This window comes from Telmatherina bonti (genome assembly GCF_933228915.1).
Source record: "Telmatherina bonti genome assembly, chromosome: 4".
Classification (NCBI taxonomy): Eukaryota; Metazoa; Chordata; class Actinopteri; order Atheriniformes; family Telmatherinidae; genus Telmatherina; species Telmatherina bonti.
In genome coordinates, this window is record NC_136622.1 from 42,093,173 (window position 1) to 42,109,798 (window position 16,626).

Here is a 16,626-nt window from a genome sequence, read left to right on the forward strand (position 1 = left end):
CACACACACACACACACACATCTGGAGCATCGCCTGCATGGTACACACACACACACACACACACACACACACACACACATCTGGAGCATCGCCTGCATGGTACACACACACACACACACACACACACACACACACATCTGGAGCATCGCCTGCATGGTACACACACACACACACACACACACATCTGGAGCATCGCCTGCATGGTACACACACACACACACACACACACACACACACACATCTGGAGCATCGCCTGCATGGTACACACACACACACACACACACACACACACATCTGGAGCATCGCCTGCATGGTACACACACACACACACACACACACACACACATCTGGAGCATCGCCTGCATGGTACACACACACACACACACACACACATCTGGAGCATCGCCTGCATGGTACACACACACACACACACACACACACACACACACACATCTGGAGCATCGCCTGCATGGTACACACACACACACACACACACACACACACACACATCTGGAGCATCGCCTGCATGGTACACACACACACACACACACACACATCTGGAGCATCGCCTGCATGGTACACACACACACACACACACACACACACACATCTGGAGCATCGCCTGCATGGTACACACACACACACACACACACACACACACACACACACACATCTGGAGCATCGCCTGCATGGTACACACACACACACACACACACACACATCTGGAGCATCGCCTGCATGGTACACACACACACACACACACACACACACACACACACACAATGGTGGGGGTGGCAACTGCAGTCCATGTTTTCCTCTTTGTGTTCCGATGTTGTTGTGATAAACGTCCGTCCTCCATCCGTCCGTCTTCCATCCGTCCGTCCTCCATCCGTCCGTCTTCCATCCGTCCGTCCTCCATCCATCCGTCTTCCATCCGTCCGTCCTCCATCCGTCCGTCTTCCATCCGTCCGTCCTCCATCCGTCCGTCCTCCATCCGTCCGTCCTCCATCCGTCCGTCATCCATCCGTCCGTCCTCGATCCGTCCGTCTTCCATCCGTCCGTCCTCCATCCGTCCGTCCTCCATCCGTCCGTCCGTCTTCCATCCGTCCGTCTTCCATCCGTCCGTCTTCCATCCGTCCGTCCTCCATCCGTCCGTCCTCCATCCGTCCGTCATCCATCCGTCCGTCCTCGATCCGTCCGTCTTCCATCCGTCCTCCATCCATCCGTCCGTCCTCCATCCGTCCGTCCTCCATCCGTCCGTCTTCCATCCGTCCGTCTTCCATCCGTCCGTCTTCCATCCGTCCTCCATCCATCCGTCCGTCCTCCATCCGTCCGTCCTCCATCCGTCCGTCTTCCATCCGTCCGTCTTCCATCCGTCCGTCCTCCATCCGTCCGTCTTCCATCCGTCCGTCCTCCATCCGTCCGTCCTCCATCCGTCCTCCATCCATCCGTCCTCCATCCATCCGTCCGTCCTCCATCCGTCCGTCCTCCATCCGTCCGTCCTCCATCCGTCCGTCTTCCATCCGTCCGTCCTCCATCCGTCCGTCTTCCATCCGTCCGTCCTCCATCCGTCCGTCTTCCATCCGTCCGTCCTCCATCCGTCCGTCCTCCATCCGTCCGTCCTCCATCCATCCGTCCGTCTTCCATCCGTCCGTCCTCCATCCGTCCGTCCTCCATCCGTCCGTCTTCCATCCGTCCGTCCTCCATCCGTCCGTCCTCCATCCGTCCGTCCTCCATCCGTCCTCCATCCATCCGTCTGTCCTCCATCCGTCCGTCCTCCATCCGTCCGTCTTCCATCCGTCCGTCCTCCATCCGTCCGTCCTCCATCCGTCCTCCATCCATCCGTCCGTCCTCCATCCGTCCGTCTTCCATCCGTCCGTCCTCCATCCGTCCGTCTTCCATCCGTCCGTCCTCCATCCGTCCGTCCTCCATCCATCCGTCCGTCCTCCATCCGTCCGTCTTCCATCCGTCCGTCCTCCATCCGTCCGTCCTCCATCCGTCCGTCCTCCATCCGTCCGTCTTCCATCCGTCCGTCCTCCATCCGTCCGTCCTCCATCCGTCCGTCCTCCATCCGTCCGTCTTCCATCCGTCCGTCCTTCCATCCGTCCTTCCATCCGTCTTCCATCCGTCCTCCATCCGTCCGTCTTCCATCCGTCCGTCCTCCATCCGTCCGTCCTCCGTCCGTCCGTCCTCCATCCGTCCGTCCGTCCTCCATCCGTCCGTCCTCCATCCGTCCGTCCTCCATCCGTCCTCCATCCATCCGTCCGTCTTCCATCCGTCCGTCCTCCATCCGTCCGTCCTCCATCCGTCCGTCTTCCATCCGTCCGTCCTCCATCCGTCCGTCCTCCATCCGTCCGTCCTCCATCCGTCCGTCCGTCTTCCCTCCGTCCGTCCTCCATCCGTCCGTCTTCCATCCGTCCGTCTTCCATCCGTCCGTCCTCCATCCATCCGTCCGTCCTCCATCCGTCCGTCCTCCATCCGTCCGTCTTCCATCCGTCCTCCATCCATCCGTCCGTCTTCCATCCGTCCGTCTTCCATCCGTCCGTCCTCCATCCGTCCGTCCTCCATCCGTCCGTCTTCCATCCGTCCGTCCTCCATCCGTCCGTCCTCCATCCGTCCGTCTTCCATCCGTCCGTCCTCCATCCATCCGTCCGTCCTCCATCCGTCCGTCCTCCATCCGTCCGTCTTCCATCCGTCCGTCCTCCATCCGTCCGTCCGTCTTCCCTCCGTCCGTCCTCCATCCGTCCGTCTTCCATCCGTCCGTCTTCCATCCGTCCGTCCTCCATCCATCCGTCCGTCCTCCATCCGTCCGTCCTCCATCCGTCCGTCCTCCATCCGTCCGTCTTCCATCCGTCCGTCCTCCATCCGTCCGTCCTCCATCCGTCCGTCTTCCATCCGTCCGTCTTCCATCCGTCCTCCATCCGTCCGTCTTCCATCCCTCCGTCCTCCATCCGTCCGTCTTCCATCCGTCCGTCTTCCATCCGTCCGTCCTCCATCCGTCCTCCATCCATCCGTCCGTCTTCCATCCGTCCGTCCTCCATCCGTCCTCCATCCATCCGTCCGTCCTCCATCCGTCCTCCATCCATCCGTCCGTCCTCCATCCGTCCGTCCTCCATCCGTCCTCCATCCATCCGTCCGTCTTCCATCCGTCCGTCCTCCATCCGTCCTCCATCCATCCGTCCGTCTTCCATCCGTCCGTCCTCCATCCGTCCTCCATCCATCCGTCCGTCCTCCATCCGTCCTCCATCCATCCGTCCGTCCTCCATCCGTCCGTCCTCCATCCTTCCGTCCTCCATCCGTCCGTCCGTCCTCCATCCGTCCGTCCTCCATCCGTCCGTCTTCCATCCGTCCGTCCGTCCTCCATCCGTCCGTCCTCCATCCGTCCGTCCGTCCTCCATCCGTCCGTCCTCCATCCGTCCGTCTTCCATCCGTCCGTCTTCCATCCGTCCGTCCTCCATCCATCCGTCCGTCCTCCGTCCGTCCGTCCTCCATCCGTCCTCCATCCATCCGTCCGTCTTCCATCCGTCCGTCTTCCATCCGTCCGTCCTCCATCCGTCCTCCATCCATCCGTCCGTCTTCCATCCGTCCGTCCTCCATCCGTCCTCCATCCATCCGTCCGTCCTCCATCCGTCCGTCCTCCATCCGTCCATCTTCCATCCGTCCGTCTTCCATCCGTCCGTCCTCCATCCGTCCGTCCGTCCTCCATCCATCCGTCTTCCATCCGTCCGTCTTCCATCCGTCCGTCCTCCATCCGTCCGTCCGTCCTCCATCCGTCCGTCCTCCATCCGTCCGTCTTCCATCCGTCCGTCTTCCATCCGTCCGTCTTCCATCCGTCCGTCCTCCATCCATCCGTCCGTCCTCCATCCGTCCGTCTTCCATCCGTCCGTCTTCCATCCGTCCGTCCTCCATCCATCCGTCCGTCCTCCATCCATCCGTCCATCCTCCATCCGTCCGTCTTCCATCCGTCCTCCATCCGTCCGTCCTCCATCCGTCCGTCTTCCATCCGTCCGTCCTCCATCCGTCCGTCCTCCATCCGTCCGTCCTACATCCAACCGTCCGTCTTCCATCCGTCCGTCCTCCATCCGTCCGTCCTCCATCCGTCCGTCTTCCATCCGTCCGTCTTCCATCCGTCCGTCCTCCATCCGTCCGTCCTCCATCCGTCCGTCCTCCGTCCGTCCGTCCTCCATCCGTCCGTCCGTCCTCCATCCGTCCGTCCTCCATCCGTCCGTCCTCCATCCGTCCGTCTTCCATCCGTCCGTCCTCCATCCGTCCGTCCTCCATCCGTCCGTCTTCCATCCGTCCGTCCGTCCTCCATCCGTCCGTCTTCCATCCGTCCGTCTTCCATCTGTCCGTCTTCCATCCGTCCGTCTTCCATCCGTCCGTCCTCCATCCGTCCGTCCGTCTTCCATCCGTCCGTCCTCCATCCATCCGTCCGTCCTCCATCCGTCCGTCTTCCATCCGTCCGTCTTCCATCCGTCCGTCCTCCATCCGTCCGTCCTCCATCCGTCCGTCCTCCATCCATCCGTCCGTCCTCCATCCGTCCGTCTTCCATCCGTCCGTCTTCCATCCGCCCGTCCTCCATCCGTCCGTCCTCCATCCGTCCGTCTTCCATCCGTCCGTCCTCCATCCGTCCGTCCGTCTTCCCTCCGTCCGTCCTCCATCCGTCCGTCTTCCATCCGTCCGTCTTCCATCCGTCCGTCCTCCATCCATCCGTCCGTCCTCCATCCGTCCGTCCTCCATCCGTCCGTCTTCCATCCGTCCGTCCTCCATCCGTCCGTCCTCCATCCGTCCGTCTTCCATCCGTCCGTCTTCCATCCGTCCTCCATCCGTCCGTCTTCCATCCCTCCGTCCTCCATCCGTCCGTCCTCCATCCGTCCGTCTTCCATCCGTCCGTCCTCCATCCGTCCATCCTCCATCCAACTGTCCGTCTTCCATCCGTCCGTCTTCCATCCGTCCGTCCTCCATCCGTCCGTCCTCCATCCGTCCGTCTTCCATCCGTCCGTCCTCCATCCGTCCTCCATCCATCCGTCCGTCTTCCATCCGTCCGTCCTCCATCCGTCCTCCATCCATCCGTCCGTCTTCCATCCGTCCGTCCTCCATCCGTCCTCCATCCATCCGTCCGTCCTCCATCCGTCCTCCATCCATCCGTCCGTCCTCCATCCGTCCGTCCTCCATCCGTCCGTCCTCCATCCGCCCGTCTTCCATCCGTCCGTCCTCCATCCGTCCTCCATCCATCCGTCCGTCTTCCATCCGTCCGTCCTCCATCCGTCCGTCCTCCATCCGTCCGTCTTCCATCCGTCCGTCTTCCATCCGTCCTCCATCCGTCCGTCTTCCATCCCTCCGTCCTCCATCCGTCCGTCCTCCATCCGTCCGTCTTCCATCCGTCCGTCCTCCATCCGTCCGTCCTCCATCCATCCGTCCGTCCTCCATCCGTCCGTCTTCCATCCGTCCGTCTTCCATCCGCCCGTCCTCCATCCGTCCGTCCTCCATCCGTCCGTCTTCCATCCGTCCGTCCTCCATCCGTCCGTCCGTCTTCCCTCCGTCCGTCCTCCATCCGTCCGTCTTCCATCCGTCCGTCTTCCATCCGTCCGTCCTCCATCCATCCGTCCGTCCTCCATCCGTCCGTCCTCCATCCGTCCGTCCTCCATCCGTCCGTCTTCCATCCGTCCGTCCTCCATCCGTCCGTCCTCCATCCGTCCGTCTTCCATCCGTCCGTCTTCCATCCGTCCTCCATCCGTCCGTCTTCCATCCGTCCGTCCTCCATCCGTCCATCCTCCATCCAACTGTCCGTCTTCCATCCGTCCGTCTTCCATCCGTCCGTCCTCCATCCGTCCGTCCTCCATCCGTCCGTCTTCCATCCGTCCGTCCTCCATCCGTCCGTCTTCCATCCGTCCGTCCTCCATCCGTCCTCCATCCATCCGTCCGTCTTCCATCCGTCCGTCCTCCATCCGTCCTCCATCCATCCGTCCGTCTTCCATCCGTCCGTCCTCCATCCGTCCTCCATCCATCCGTCCGTCCTCCATCCGTCCTCCATCCATCCGTCCGTCCTCCATCCGTCCGTCCTCCATCCGTCCGTCTTCCATCCGTCCGTCCTCCATCCGTCCTCCATCCATCCGTCCGTCTTCCATCCGTCCGTCCTCCATCCGTCCGTCCTCCATCCGTCCGTCTTCCATCCGTCCGTCTTCCATCCGTCCTCCATCCGTCCGTCTTCCATCCCTCCGTCCTCCATCCGTCCGTCCTCCATCCGTCCGTCTTCCATCCGTCCGTCTTCCATCCGTCCGTCCTCCATCCGTCCGTCCTCCATCCGTCCGTCTTCCATCCGTCCGTCCTCCATCCGTCCTCCATCCATCCGTCCGTCTTCCATCCGTCCGTCCTCCATCCGTCCTCCATCCATCCGTCCGTCTTCCATCCGTCCGTCCTCCATCCGTCCTCCATCCATCCGTCCGTCCTCCATCCGTCCTCCATCCATCCGTCCGTCCTCCATCCGTCCGTCCTCCATCCGTCCGTCTTCCATCCGTCCGTCCTCCATCCGTCCTCCATCCATCCGTCCGTCTTCCATCCGTCCGTCCTCCATCCGTCCTCCATCCATCCGTCCGTCCTCCATCCGTCCTCCATCCATCCGTCCGTCCTCCATCCGTCCGTCCTCCATCCGTCCTCCATCCATCCGTCCGTCTTCCATCCGTCCGTCCTCCATCCGTCCTCCATCCATCCGTCCGTCTTCCATCCGTCCGTCCTCCATCCGTCCTCCATCCATCCGTCCGTCCTCCATCCGTCCTCCATCCATCCGTCCGTCCTCCATCCGTCCGTCCTCCATCCTTCCGTCCTCCATCCGTCCGTCCGTCCTCCATCCGTCCGTCCTCCATCCGTCCGTCTTCCATCCGTCCGTCCGTCCTCCATCCGTCCGTCCTCCATCCGTCCGTCCGTCCTCCATCCGTCCGTCCTCCATCCGTCCGTCTTCCATCCGTCCGTCTTCCATCCGTCCGTCCTCCATCCATCCGTCCGTCCTCCGTCCGTCCGTCCTCCATCCGTCCTCCATCCATCCGTCCGTCTTCCATCCGTCCGTCTTCCATCCGTCCGTCCTCCATCCGTCCTCCATCCATCCGTCCGTCTTCCATCCGTCCGTCCTCCATCCGTCCTCCATCCATCCGTCCGTCCTCCATCCGTCCGTCCTCCATCCGTCCATCTTCCATCCGTCCGTCTTCCATCCGTCCGTCCTCCATCCGTCCGTCCGTCCTCCATCCGTCCGTCCTCCATCCGTCCGTCTTCCATCCGTCCGTCTTCCATCCGTCCGTCCTCCATCCGTCCGTCCGTCCTCCATCCGTCCGTCCTCCATCCGTCCGTCTTCCATCCGTCCGTCTTCCATCCGTCCGTCTTCCATCCGTCCGTCCTCCATCCATCCGTCCGTCCTCCATCCGTCCGTCTTCCATCCGTCCGTCTTCCATCCGTCCGTCCTCCATCCATCCGTCCGTCCTCCATCCATCCGTCCATCCTCCATCCGTCCGTCTTCCATCCGTCCGTCTTCCATCCGTCCTCCATCCGTCCGTCCTCCATCCGTCCGTCTTCCATCCGTCCGTCCTCCATCCGTCCGTCCTACATCCAACCGTCCGTCTTCCATCCGTCCGTCCTCCATCCGTCCGTCCTCCATCCGTCCGTCTTCCATCCGTCCGTCATCCATCCGTCCGTCCTCCATCCGTCCGTCCTCCATCCGTCCGTCCTCCATCCGTCCGTCTTCCATCCGTCCGTCCTCCATCCGTCCGTCCTCCATCCGTCCGTCTTCCATCCGTCCGTCCTCCATCCATCCGTCCGTGCTCCATCCGTCCTTCCATCCGTCTTCCATCCGTCCTCCATCCGTCCGTCTTCCATCCGTCCGTCCTCCATCCGTCCGTCCTCCATCCGTCCGTCTTCCATCCGTCCGTCCGTCCTCCATCCGTCCGTCTTCCATCCGTCCGTCCTCCATCCGTCCGTCTTCCATCCGTCCGTCCTCCATCCGTCCGTCCTCCATCCGTCCGTCCTCCATCCGTCCGTCTTCCATCCGTCCGTCCTCCATCCGTCCGTCCGTCCTCCATCCGTCCGTCTTCCATCCGTCCATCCTCCATCCGTCCGTCCTCCATCCGTCCGTCTTCCATCCGTCCTTCCATCCGTCTTCCATCCGTCCTCCATCCGTCCGTCCTCCATCCGTCCGTCTTCCATCCGTCCGTCCTCCATCCGTCCGTCTTCCATCCGTCCGTCCTCCATCCGTCCGTCCTCCATCCGTCCGTCCTCCGTCCGTCCGTCCTCCATCCGTCCGTCCGTCCTCCATCCGTCCGTCCTCCATCCGTCCGTCCTCCATCCGTCCTCCATCCATCCGTCCGTCTTCCATCCGTCCGTCCTCCATCCGTCCGTCCTCCATCCGTCCGTCTTCCATCCGTCCGTCCGTCCTCCATCCGTCCGTCTTCCATCCGTCCGTCTTCCATCTGTCCGTCTTCCATCCGTCCGTCCTACATCCAACCGTCCGTCTTCCATCCGTCCGTCCTCCATCCGTCCGTCCGTCTTCCATCCGTCCGTCCTCCATCCATCCGTCCGTCTTCCATCCGTCCGTCCTCCATCCGTCCGTCCTCCATCCGTCCGTCCTCAATCCGTCCGTCCTCCATCCATCCGTCCGTCCTCCATCCGTCCGTCTTCCATCCGTCCGTCTTCCATCCGCCCGTCCTCCATCCGTCCGTCCTCCATCCGTCCGTCTTCCATCCGTCCGTCCTCCATCCGTCCGTCTTCCATCCGTCCGTCCTCCATCCGTCCGTCCTCCATCCGTCCGTCCTCCATCCGTCCGTCTTCCATCCGTCCGTCCTCCATCCGTCCGTCTTCCATCCGTCCGTCTTCCATCCGTCCGTCCTCCATCCGTCCGTCTTCCATCCGTCCGTCTTCCATCCGCCCGTCCTCCATCCGTCCGTCCTCCATCCGTCCGTCTTCCATCCGTCCGTCCTCCATCCGTCCGTCTTCCATCCGTCCGTCTTCCATCCGTCCGTCTTCCATCCGTCCGTCCTCCATCCGTCCGTCTTCCATCCGTCCGTCTTCCATCCGTCCGTCCGTCCTCCATCCATCCGTCCGTCCTCCATTCGTCCGTCTTCCATCCGTCCGTCCTCCATCCGTCCGTCTTCCATCCGTCCGTCCGTCCTTCCATCCGTCCTTCCATCCGTCTTCCATCCGTCCTCCATCCGTCCGTCCTCCATCCGTCCATCTTCCATCCGTCCGTCCGTCCTCCATCCGTCCGTCCTCCATCCGTCCGTCTTCCATCCGTCCGTCCTCCATCCGTCCGTCCTCCATCCGTCCGTCCTCCATCCGTCCGTCCTCCATCCGTCCATCTTCCATCCGTCCGTCCGTCCTCCATCCGTCCGTCCTCCATCCGTCCGTCTTCCATCCGTCCGTCCTCCATCCGTCCGTCCTCCATCCGTCCGTCCTCCATCCGTCCGTCTTCCATCCGTCCGTCCGTCCTTCCATCCGTCCTTCCATCCGTCTTCCATCCGTCCTCCATCCGTCCGTCTTCCATCCGTCCGTCCGTCCTCCATCCGTCCGTCCTCCATCCGTCCGTCCTCCATCCGTCCGTCTTCCATCCGTCCGTCTTCCATCCGTCCGTCCTCCATCCGTCCGTCCTCCATCCGTCCGTCTTCCATCCGTCCGTCTTCCATCCGTCCGTCCTCCATCCGTCCGTCCGTCTTCCATCCGTCCGTCCGTCCGTCCTCCATCCGTCCGTCTTCCATCCGTCCGTCCTCCATCCGTCCGTCCTCCATCCGTCCGTCCTCCATCCGTCCGTCTTCCATCCGTCCGTCTTCCATCCGTCCGTCCTCCATCCGTCCGTCTTCCATCCGTCCGTCTTCCATCCGTCCGTCCGTCCTCCATCCATCCGTCCGTCCTCCATTCGTCCGTCTTCCATCCGTCCGTCCTCCATCCGTCCGTCTTCCATCCGTCCGTCCGTCCTTCCATCCGTCCTTCCATCCGTCTTCCATCCGTCCTCCATCCGTCCGTCTTCCATCCGTCCGTCCGTCCTCCATCCGTCCGTCTTCCATCCGTCCGTCTTCCATCCGCCCGTCCTCCATCCGTCCGTCCTCCATCCGTCCGTCTTCCATCCGTCCGTCCTCCATCCGTCCGTCCTCCATCCGTCCGTCCTCCATCCGTCCGTCCTACATCCAACCGTCCGTCTTCCATCCGTCCGTCCTCCATCCGTCCGTCCTCCATCCGTCCGTCCTCCATCCGTCCGTCTTCCATCCGTCCGTCTTCCATCCGTCCGTCCTCCATCCGTCCGTCCGTCCTCCATCCGTCCGTCTTCCATCCGTCCGTCTTCCATCTGTCCGTCTTCCATCCGTCCGTCCTACATCCAACCGTCCGTCTTCCATCCGTCCGTCTTCCATCCGTCCGTCCTCCATCCGTCCGTCCGTCCTCCATCCGTCCGTCCTCCATCCGTCCGTCCTCCATCCGTCCTCCATCCGTCCGTCTTCCATCCGTCCGTCTTCCATCTGTCCGTCTTCCATCCGTCCGTCCTCCATCCATCCGTCCGTCCTCCATCCGTCCGTCTTCCATCCGTCCGTCCTCCATCCGTCCGTCCTCCATCCGCCCGTCCTCCATCCGTCCGTCCTCCATCCGTCCGTCCGTCTTCCATCCGTCCGTCCGTCCGTCCTCCATCCGTCCGTCCGTCTTCCATCCGTCCGTCTTCCATCCGTCCGTCTTCCATCCGTCCGTCCGTCCTCCATCCGTCCGTCTTCCATCCTTCCGTCTTCCATCCGTCCGTCTTCCATCCGTCCGTCCGTCCTCCATCCGTCCGTCTTCCATCCGTCCGTCCTCCATCCGTCCGTCTTCCATCCCTCCGTCCGTCCTCCATCCGTCCGTCCTCCATCCGTCCGTCCTCCATCCGTCCGTCTTCCATCCGTCCGTCTTCCATCCGTCCTCCATCCGTCCGTCTTCCATCCCTCCGTCCTCCATCCGTCCGTCCTCCATCCGTCCGTCTTCCATCCGTCCGTCCTCCATCCGTCCATCCTCCATCCAACTGTCCGTCTTCCATCCGTCCGTCTTCCATCCGTCCGTCCTCCATCCGTCCGTCCTCCATCCGTCCGTCTTCCATCCGTCCGTCCTCCATCCGTCCTCCATCCATCCGTCCGTCTTCCATCCGTCCGTCCTCCATCCGTCCTCCATCCATCCGTCCGTCTTCCATCCGTCCGTCCTCCATCCGTCCTCCATCCATCCGTCCGTCCTCCATCCGTCCTCCATCCATCCGTCCGTCCTCCATCCGTCCGTCCTCCATCCGTCCGTCCTCCATCCGTCCGTCTTCCATCCGTCCGTCCTCCATCCGTCCTCCATCCATCCGTCCGTCTTCCATCCGTCCGTCCTCCATCCGTCCGTCCTCCATCCGTCCGTCTTCCATCCGTCCGTCTTCCATCCGTCCTCCATCCGTCCGTCTTCCATCCCTCCGTCCTCCATCCGTCCGTCCTCCATCCGTCCGTCTTCCATCCGTCCGTCTTCCATCCGTCCGTCCTCCATCCGTCCGTCCTCCATCCGTCCGTCTTCCATCCGTCCGTCCTCCATCCGTCCTCCATCCATCCGTCCGTCTTCCATCCGTCCGTCCTCCATCCGTCCTCCATCCATCCGTCCGTCTTCCATCCGTCCGTCCTCCATCCGTCCTCCATCCATCCGTCCGTCCTCCATCCGTCCTCCATCCATCCGTCCGTCCTCCATCCGTCCGTCCTCCATCCGTCCGTCTTCCATCCGTCCGTCCTCCATCCGTCCTCCATCCATCCGTCCGTCTTCCATCCGTCCGTCCTCCATCCGTCCTCCATCCATCCGTCCGTCCTCCATCCGTCCTCCATCCATCCGTCCGTCCTCCATCCGTCCGTCCTCCATCCGTCCTCCATCCATCCGTCCGTCTTCCATCCGTCCGTCCTCCATCCGTCCTCCATCCATCCGTCCGTCTTCCATCCGTCCGTCCTCCATCCGTCCTCCATCCATCCGTCCGTCCTCCATCCGTCCGTCTTCCATCCGTCCTCCATCCATCCGTCCTCCATCCATCCGTCCGTCCTCCATCCGTCCGTCCTCCATCCTTCCGTCCTCCATCCGTCCGTCCGTCCTCCATCCGTCCGTCTTCCATCCGTCCGTCCGTCCTCCATCCGTCCGTCCTCCATCCGTCCGTCCGTCCTCCATCCGTCCGTCCTCCATCCGTCCGTCTTCCATCCGTCCGTCTTCCATCCGTCCGTCCTCCATCCATCCGTCCGTCCTCCGTCCGTCCGTCCTCCATCCGTCCTCCATCCATCCGTCCGTCTTCCATCCGTCCGTCTTCCATCCGTCCGTCCTCCATCCGTCCTCCATCCATCCGTCCGTCTTCCATCCGTCCGTCCTCCATCCGTCCTCCATCCATCCGTCCGTCCTCCATCCGTCCGTCCTCCATCCGTCCATCTTCCATCCGTCCGTCTTCCATCCGTCCGTCCTCCATCCGTCCGTCCGTCCTCCATCCGTCCGTCCTCCATCCGTCCGTCTTCCATCCGTCCGTCTTCCATCCGTCCGTCCTCCATCCGTCCGTCCGTCCTCCATCCGTCCGTCCTCCATCCGTCCGTCTTCCATCCGTCCGTCTTCCATCCGTCCGTCTTCCATCCGTCCGTCCTCCATCCATCCGTCCGTCCTCCATCCGTCCGTCTTCCATCCGTCCGTCTTCCATCCGTCCGTCCTCCATCCATCCGTCCGTCCTCCATCCATCCGTCCATCCTCCATCCGTCCGTCTTCCATCCGTCCGTCTTCCATCCGTCCTCCATCCGTCCGTCCTCCATCCGTCCGTCTTCCATCCGTCCGTCCTCCATCCGTCCGTCCTCCATCCGTCCGTCCTACATCCAACCGTCCGTCTTCCATCCGTCCGTCCTCCATCCGTCCGTCCTCCATCCGTCCGTCTTCCATCCGTCCGTCCTCCATCCGTCCGTCCTCCATCCGTCCGTCTTCCATCCGTCCGTCCTCCATCCATCCGTCCGTGCTCCATCCGTCCTTCCATCCGTCTTCCATCCGTCCTCCATCCGTCCGTCTTCCATCCGTCCGTCCTCCATCCGTCCGTCCTCCATCCGTCCGTCTTCCATCCGTCCGTCCGTCCTCCATCCGTCCGTCTTCCATCCGTCCGTCCTCCATCCGTCCGTCTTCCATCCGTCCGTCCTCCATCCGTCCGTCCTCCATCCGTCCGTCCTCCATCCGTCCGTCTTCCATCCGTCCGTCCTCCATCCGTCCGTCCGTCCTCCATCCGTCCGTCTTCCATCCGTCCATCCTCCATCCGTCCGTCCTCCATCCGTCCGTCCTCCATCCGTCCGTCTTCCATCCGTCCTTCCATCCGTCTTCCATCCGTCCTCCATCCGTCCGTCCTCCATCCGTCCGTCTTCCATCCGTCCGTCCTCCATCCGTCCGTCTTCCATCCGTCCGTCCTCCATCCGTCCGTCCTCCGTCCGTCCGTCCTCCATCCGTCCGTCCTCCATCCGTCCGTCCTCCATCCGTCCTCCATCCATCCGTCCGTCTTCCATCCGTCCGTCCTCCATCCGTCCGTCCTCCATCCGTCCGTCTTCCATCCGTCCGTCCGTCCTCCATCCGTCCGTCTTCCATCCGTCCGTCTTCCATCTGTCCGTCTTCCATCCGTCCGTCCTACATCCAACCGTCCGTCTTCCATCCGTCCGTCCTCCATCCGTCCGTCCGTCTTCCATCCGTCCGTCCTCCATCCATCCGTCCGTCTTCCATCCGTCCGTCCTCCATCCGTCCGTCCTCCATCCGTCCGTCCTCCATCCATCCGTCCGTCCTCCATCCGTCCGTCTTCCATCCGTCCGTCTTCCATCCGCCCGTCCTCCATCCGTCCGTCCTCCATCCGTCCGTCTTCCATCCGTCCGTCCTCCATCCGTCCGTCTTCCATCCGTCCGTCCTCCATCCGTCCGTCTTCCATCCGTCCGTCCTCCATCCGTCCATCCATCCGTCTTCCATCCGTCCTCCATCCGTCCGTCTTCCATCCGTCCGTCCTCCATCCGTCCATCTTCCATCCGTCCGTCCGTCCTCCATCCGTCCGTCCTCCATCCGTCCGTCTTCCATCCGTCCGTCCTCCATCCGTCCGTCCTCCATCCGTCCGTCCTCCATCCGTCCTTCCATCCGTCCTTCCATCCGTCTTCCATCCGTCCTCCATCCGTCCGTCTTCCATCCGTCCGTCCTCCATCCGTCCATCTTCCATCCGTCCGTCCGTCCTCCATCCGTCCGTCCTCCATCCGTCCGTCTTCCATCCGTCCGTCCTCCATCCGTCCGTCCTCCATCCGTCCGTCCTCCATCCGTCCGTCCTCCATCCGTCCATCTTCCATCCGTCCGTCCGTCCTCCATCCGTCCGTCCTCCATCCGTCCGTCTTCCATCCGTCCGTCCTCCATCCGTCCGTCCTCCATCCGTCCGTCCTCCATCCGTCCGTCTTCCATCCGTCCGTCCGTCCTTCCATCCGTCCTTCCATCCGTCTTCCATCCGTCCTCCATCCGTCCGTCTTCCATCCGTCCGTCCGTCCTCCATCCGTCCGTCCTCCATCCGTCCGTCCTCCATCCGTCCGTCTTCCATCCGTCCGTCTTCCATCCGTCCGTCCTCCATCCGTCCGTCCTCCATCCGTCCGTCTTCCATCCGTCCGTCTTCCATCCGTCCGTCCTCCATCCGTCCGTCCGTCTTCCATCCGTCCGTCCGTCCGTCCTCCATCCGTCCGTCCTCCATCCGTCCGTCTTCCATCCGTCCGTCCTCCATCCGTCCGTCCTCCATCCGTCCGTCCTCCATCCGTCCGTCTTCCATCCGTCCGTCTTCCATCCGTCCGTCTTCCATCCGTCCGTCCTCCATCCGTCCGTCTTCCATCCGTCCGTCTTCCATCCGTCCGTCCGTCCTCCATCCATCCGTCCGTCCTCCATTCGTCCGTCTTCCATCCGTCCGTCCTCCATCCGTCCGTCTTCCATCCGTCCGTCCGTCCTTCCATCCGTCCTTCCATCCGTCTTCCATCCGTCCTCCATCCGTCCGTCTTCCATCCGTCCGTCCGTCCTCCATCCGTCCGTCTTCCATCCGTCCGTCTTCCATCCGCCCGTCCTCCATCCGTCCGTCCTCCATCCGTCCGTCTTCCATCCGTCCGTCCTCCATCCGTCCGTCCTCCATCCGTCCGTCCTCCATCCGTCCGTCCTACATCCAACCGTCCGTCTTCCATCCGTCCGTCTTCCATCCGTCCGTCCTCCATCCGTCCGTCCTCCATCCGTCCGTCTTCCATCCGTCCGTCTTCCATCCGTCCGTCCTCCATCCGTCCGTCCGTCCTCCATCCGTCCGTCCTCCATCCGTCCGTCTTCCATCCGTCCGTCTTCCATCCGTCCGTCCTACATCCAACCGTCCGTCTTCCATCCGTCCGTCTTCCATCCGTCCGTCCTCCATCCGTCCGTCCGTCCTCCATCCGTCCGTCCTCCATCCGTCCGTCCTCCATCCGTCCGTCCTCCATCCATCCGTCCGTCCTCCATCCGTCCGTCTTCCATCCGTCCGTCTTCCATCCGTCCGTCCTCCATCCGTCCGTCCTCCATCCGTCCGTCCTCCATCCGTCCGTCCTCCATCCATCCGTCCGTCCTCCATCCGTCCGTCTTCCATCCGTCCGTCTTCCATCCGCCCGTCCTCCATCCGTCCGTCCTCCATCCGTCCGTCTTCCATCCGTCCGTCCTCCATCCGTCCGTCCTCCATCCGTCCGTCTTCCATCCGTCCGTCCTCCGTCCGTCCGTCCGTCCTCCATCCGTCCGTCCGTCTTCCATCCGTCCGTCTTCCATCCGTCCGTCCGTCTTCCATCCGTCCGTCCTCCATCCGTCCGTCCTCCATCCGTCCGTCCTCCATCCGTCCGTCTTCCATCCGTCCGTCTTCCATCCGTCCGTCCTCCATCCGTCCGTCCTCCATCCGTCCGTCCGTCTTCCATCCGTCCGTCTTCCATCCGTCCGTCCTCCATCCGTCCGTCCTCCATCCGTCCGTCCGTCTTCCATCCGTCCGTCTTCCATCCGTCCGTCCTCCATCCGTCCGTCCTCCATCCGCCCGTCCTCCATCCGTCCGTCCTCCATCCGTCCGTCCGTCTTCCATCCGTCCGTCCGTCCGTCCTCCATCCGTCCGTCCGTCTTCCATCCGTCCGTCTTCCATCCGTCCGTCTTCCATCCGTCCGTCCGTCCTCCATCCGTCCGTCTTCCATCCTTCCGTCTTCCATCCGTCCGTCTTCCATCCGTCCGTCCGTCCTCCATCCGTCCGTCTTCCATCCGTCCGTCCTCCATCCGTCCGTCTTCCATCCCTCCGTCCGTCCTCCATCCGTCCGTCCGTCTTCCATCCCTCCGTCCGTCCTCCATCCGTCCGTCCGTCTTCCATCCGTCCGTCCTCCATCCGTCCGTCCTCCGTCCGTCCGTCTTCCATCCGCCCGTCCTCCATCCGTCCGTCCGTCTTCCATCCGTCCGTCTTCCATCCGTCCGTCCTCCATCCGTCCGTCCTCCATCCGTCCGTCTTCCATCCGTCCGTCCTCCATCCGTCCGTCCTCCATCCGTCCGTCTTCCATCCGTCCGTCCTCCATCCGTCCGTCCTCCATCCGTCCGTCTTCCATCCGTCCGTCTTCCATCCGTCCGTCCTCCATCCGT

At 62.9% G+C, this 16,626-nt stretch overlaps 1 protein-coding gene across 1 annotated transcript in view; it reads left to right on the forward strand.

The window, feature by feature from the left end:
• srpk3 (SRSF protein kinase 3) overlaps positions 1–16,626 on the forward strand; it is a 96,924-nt gene that overhangs the window by 77,290 nt on the left and 3,008 nt on the right. The window lies entirely within an intron of this gene.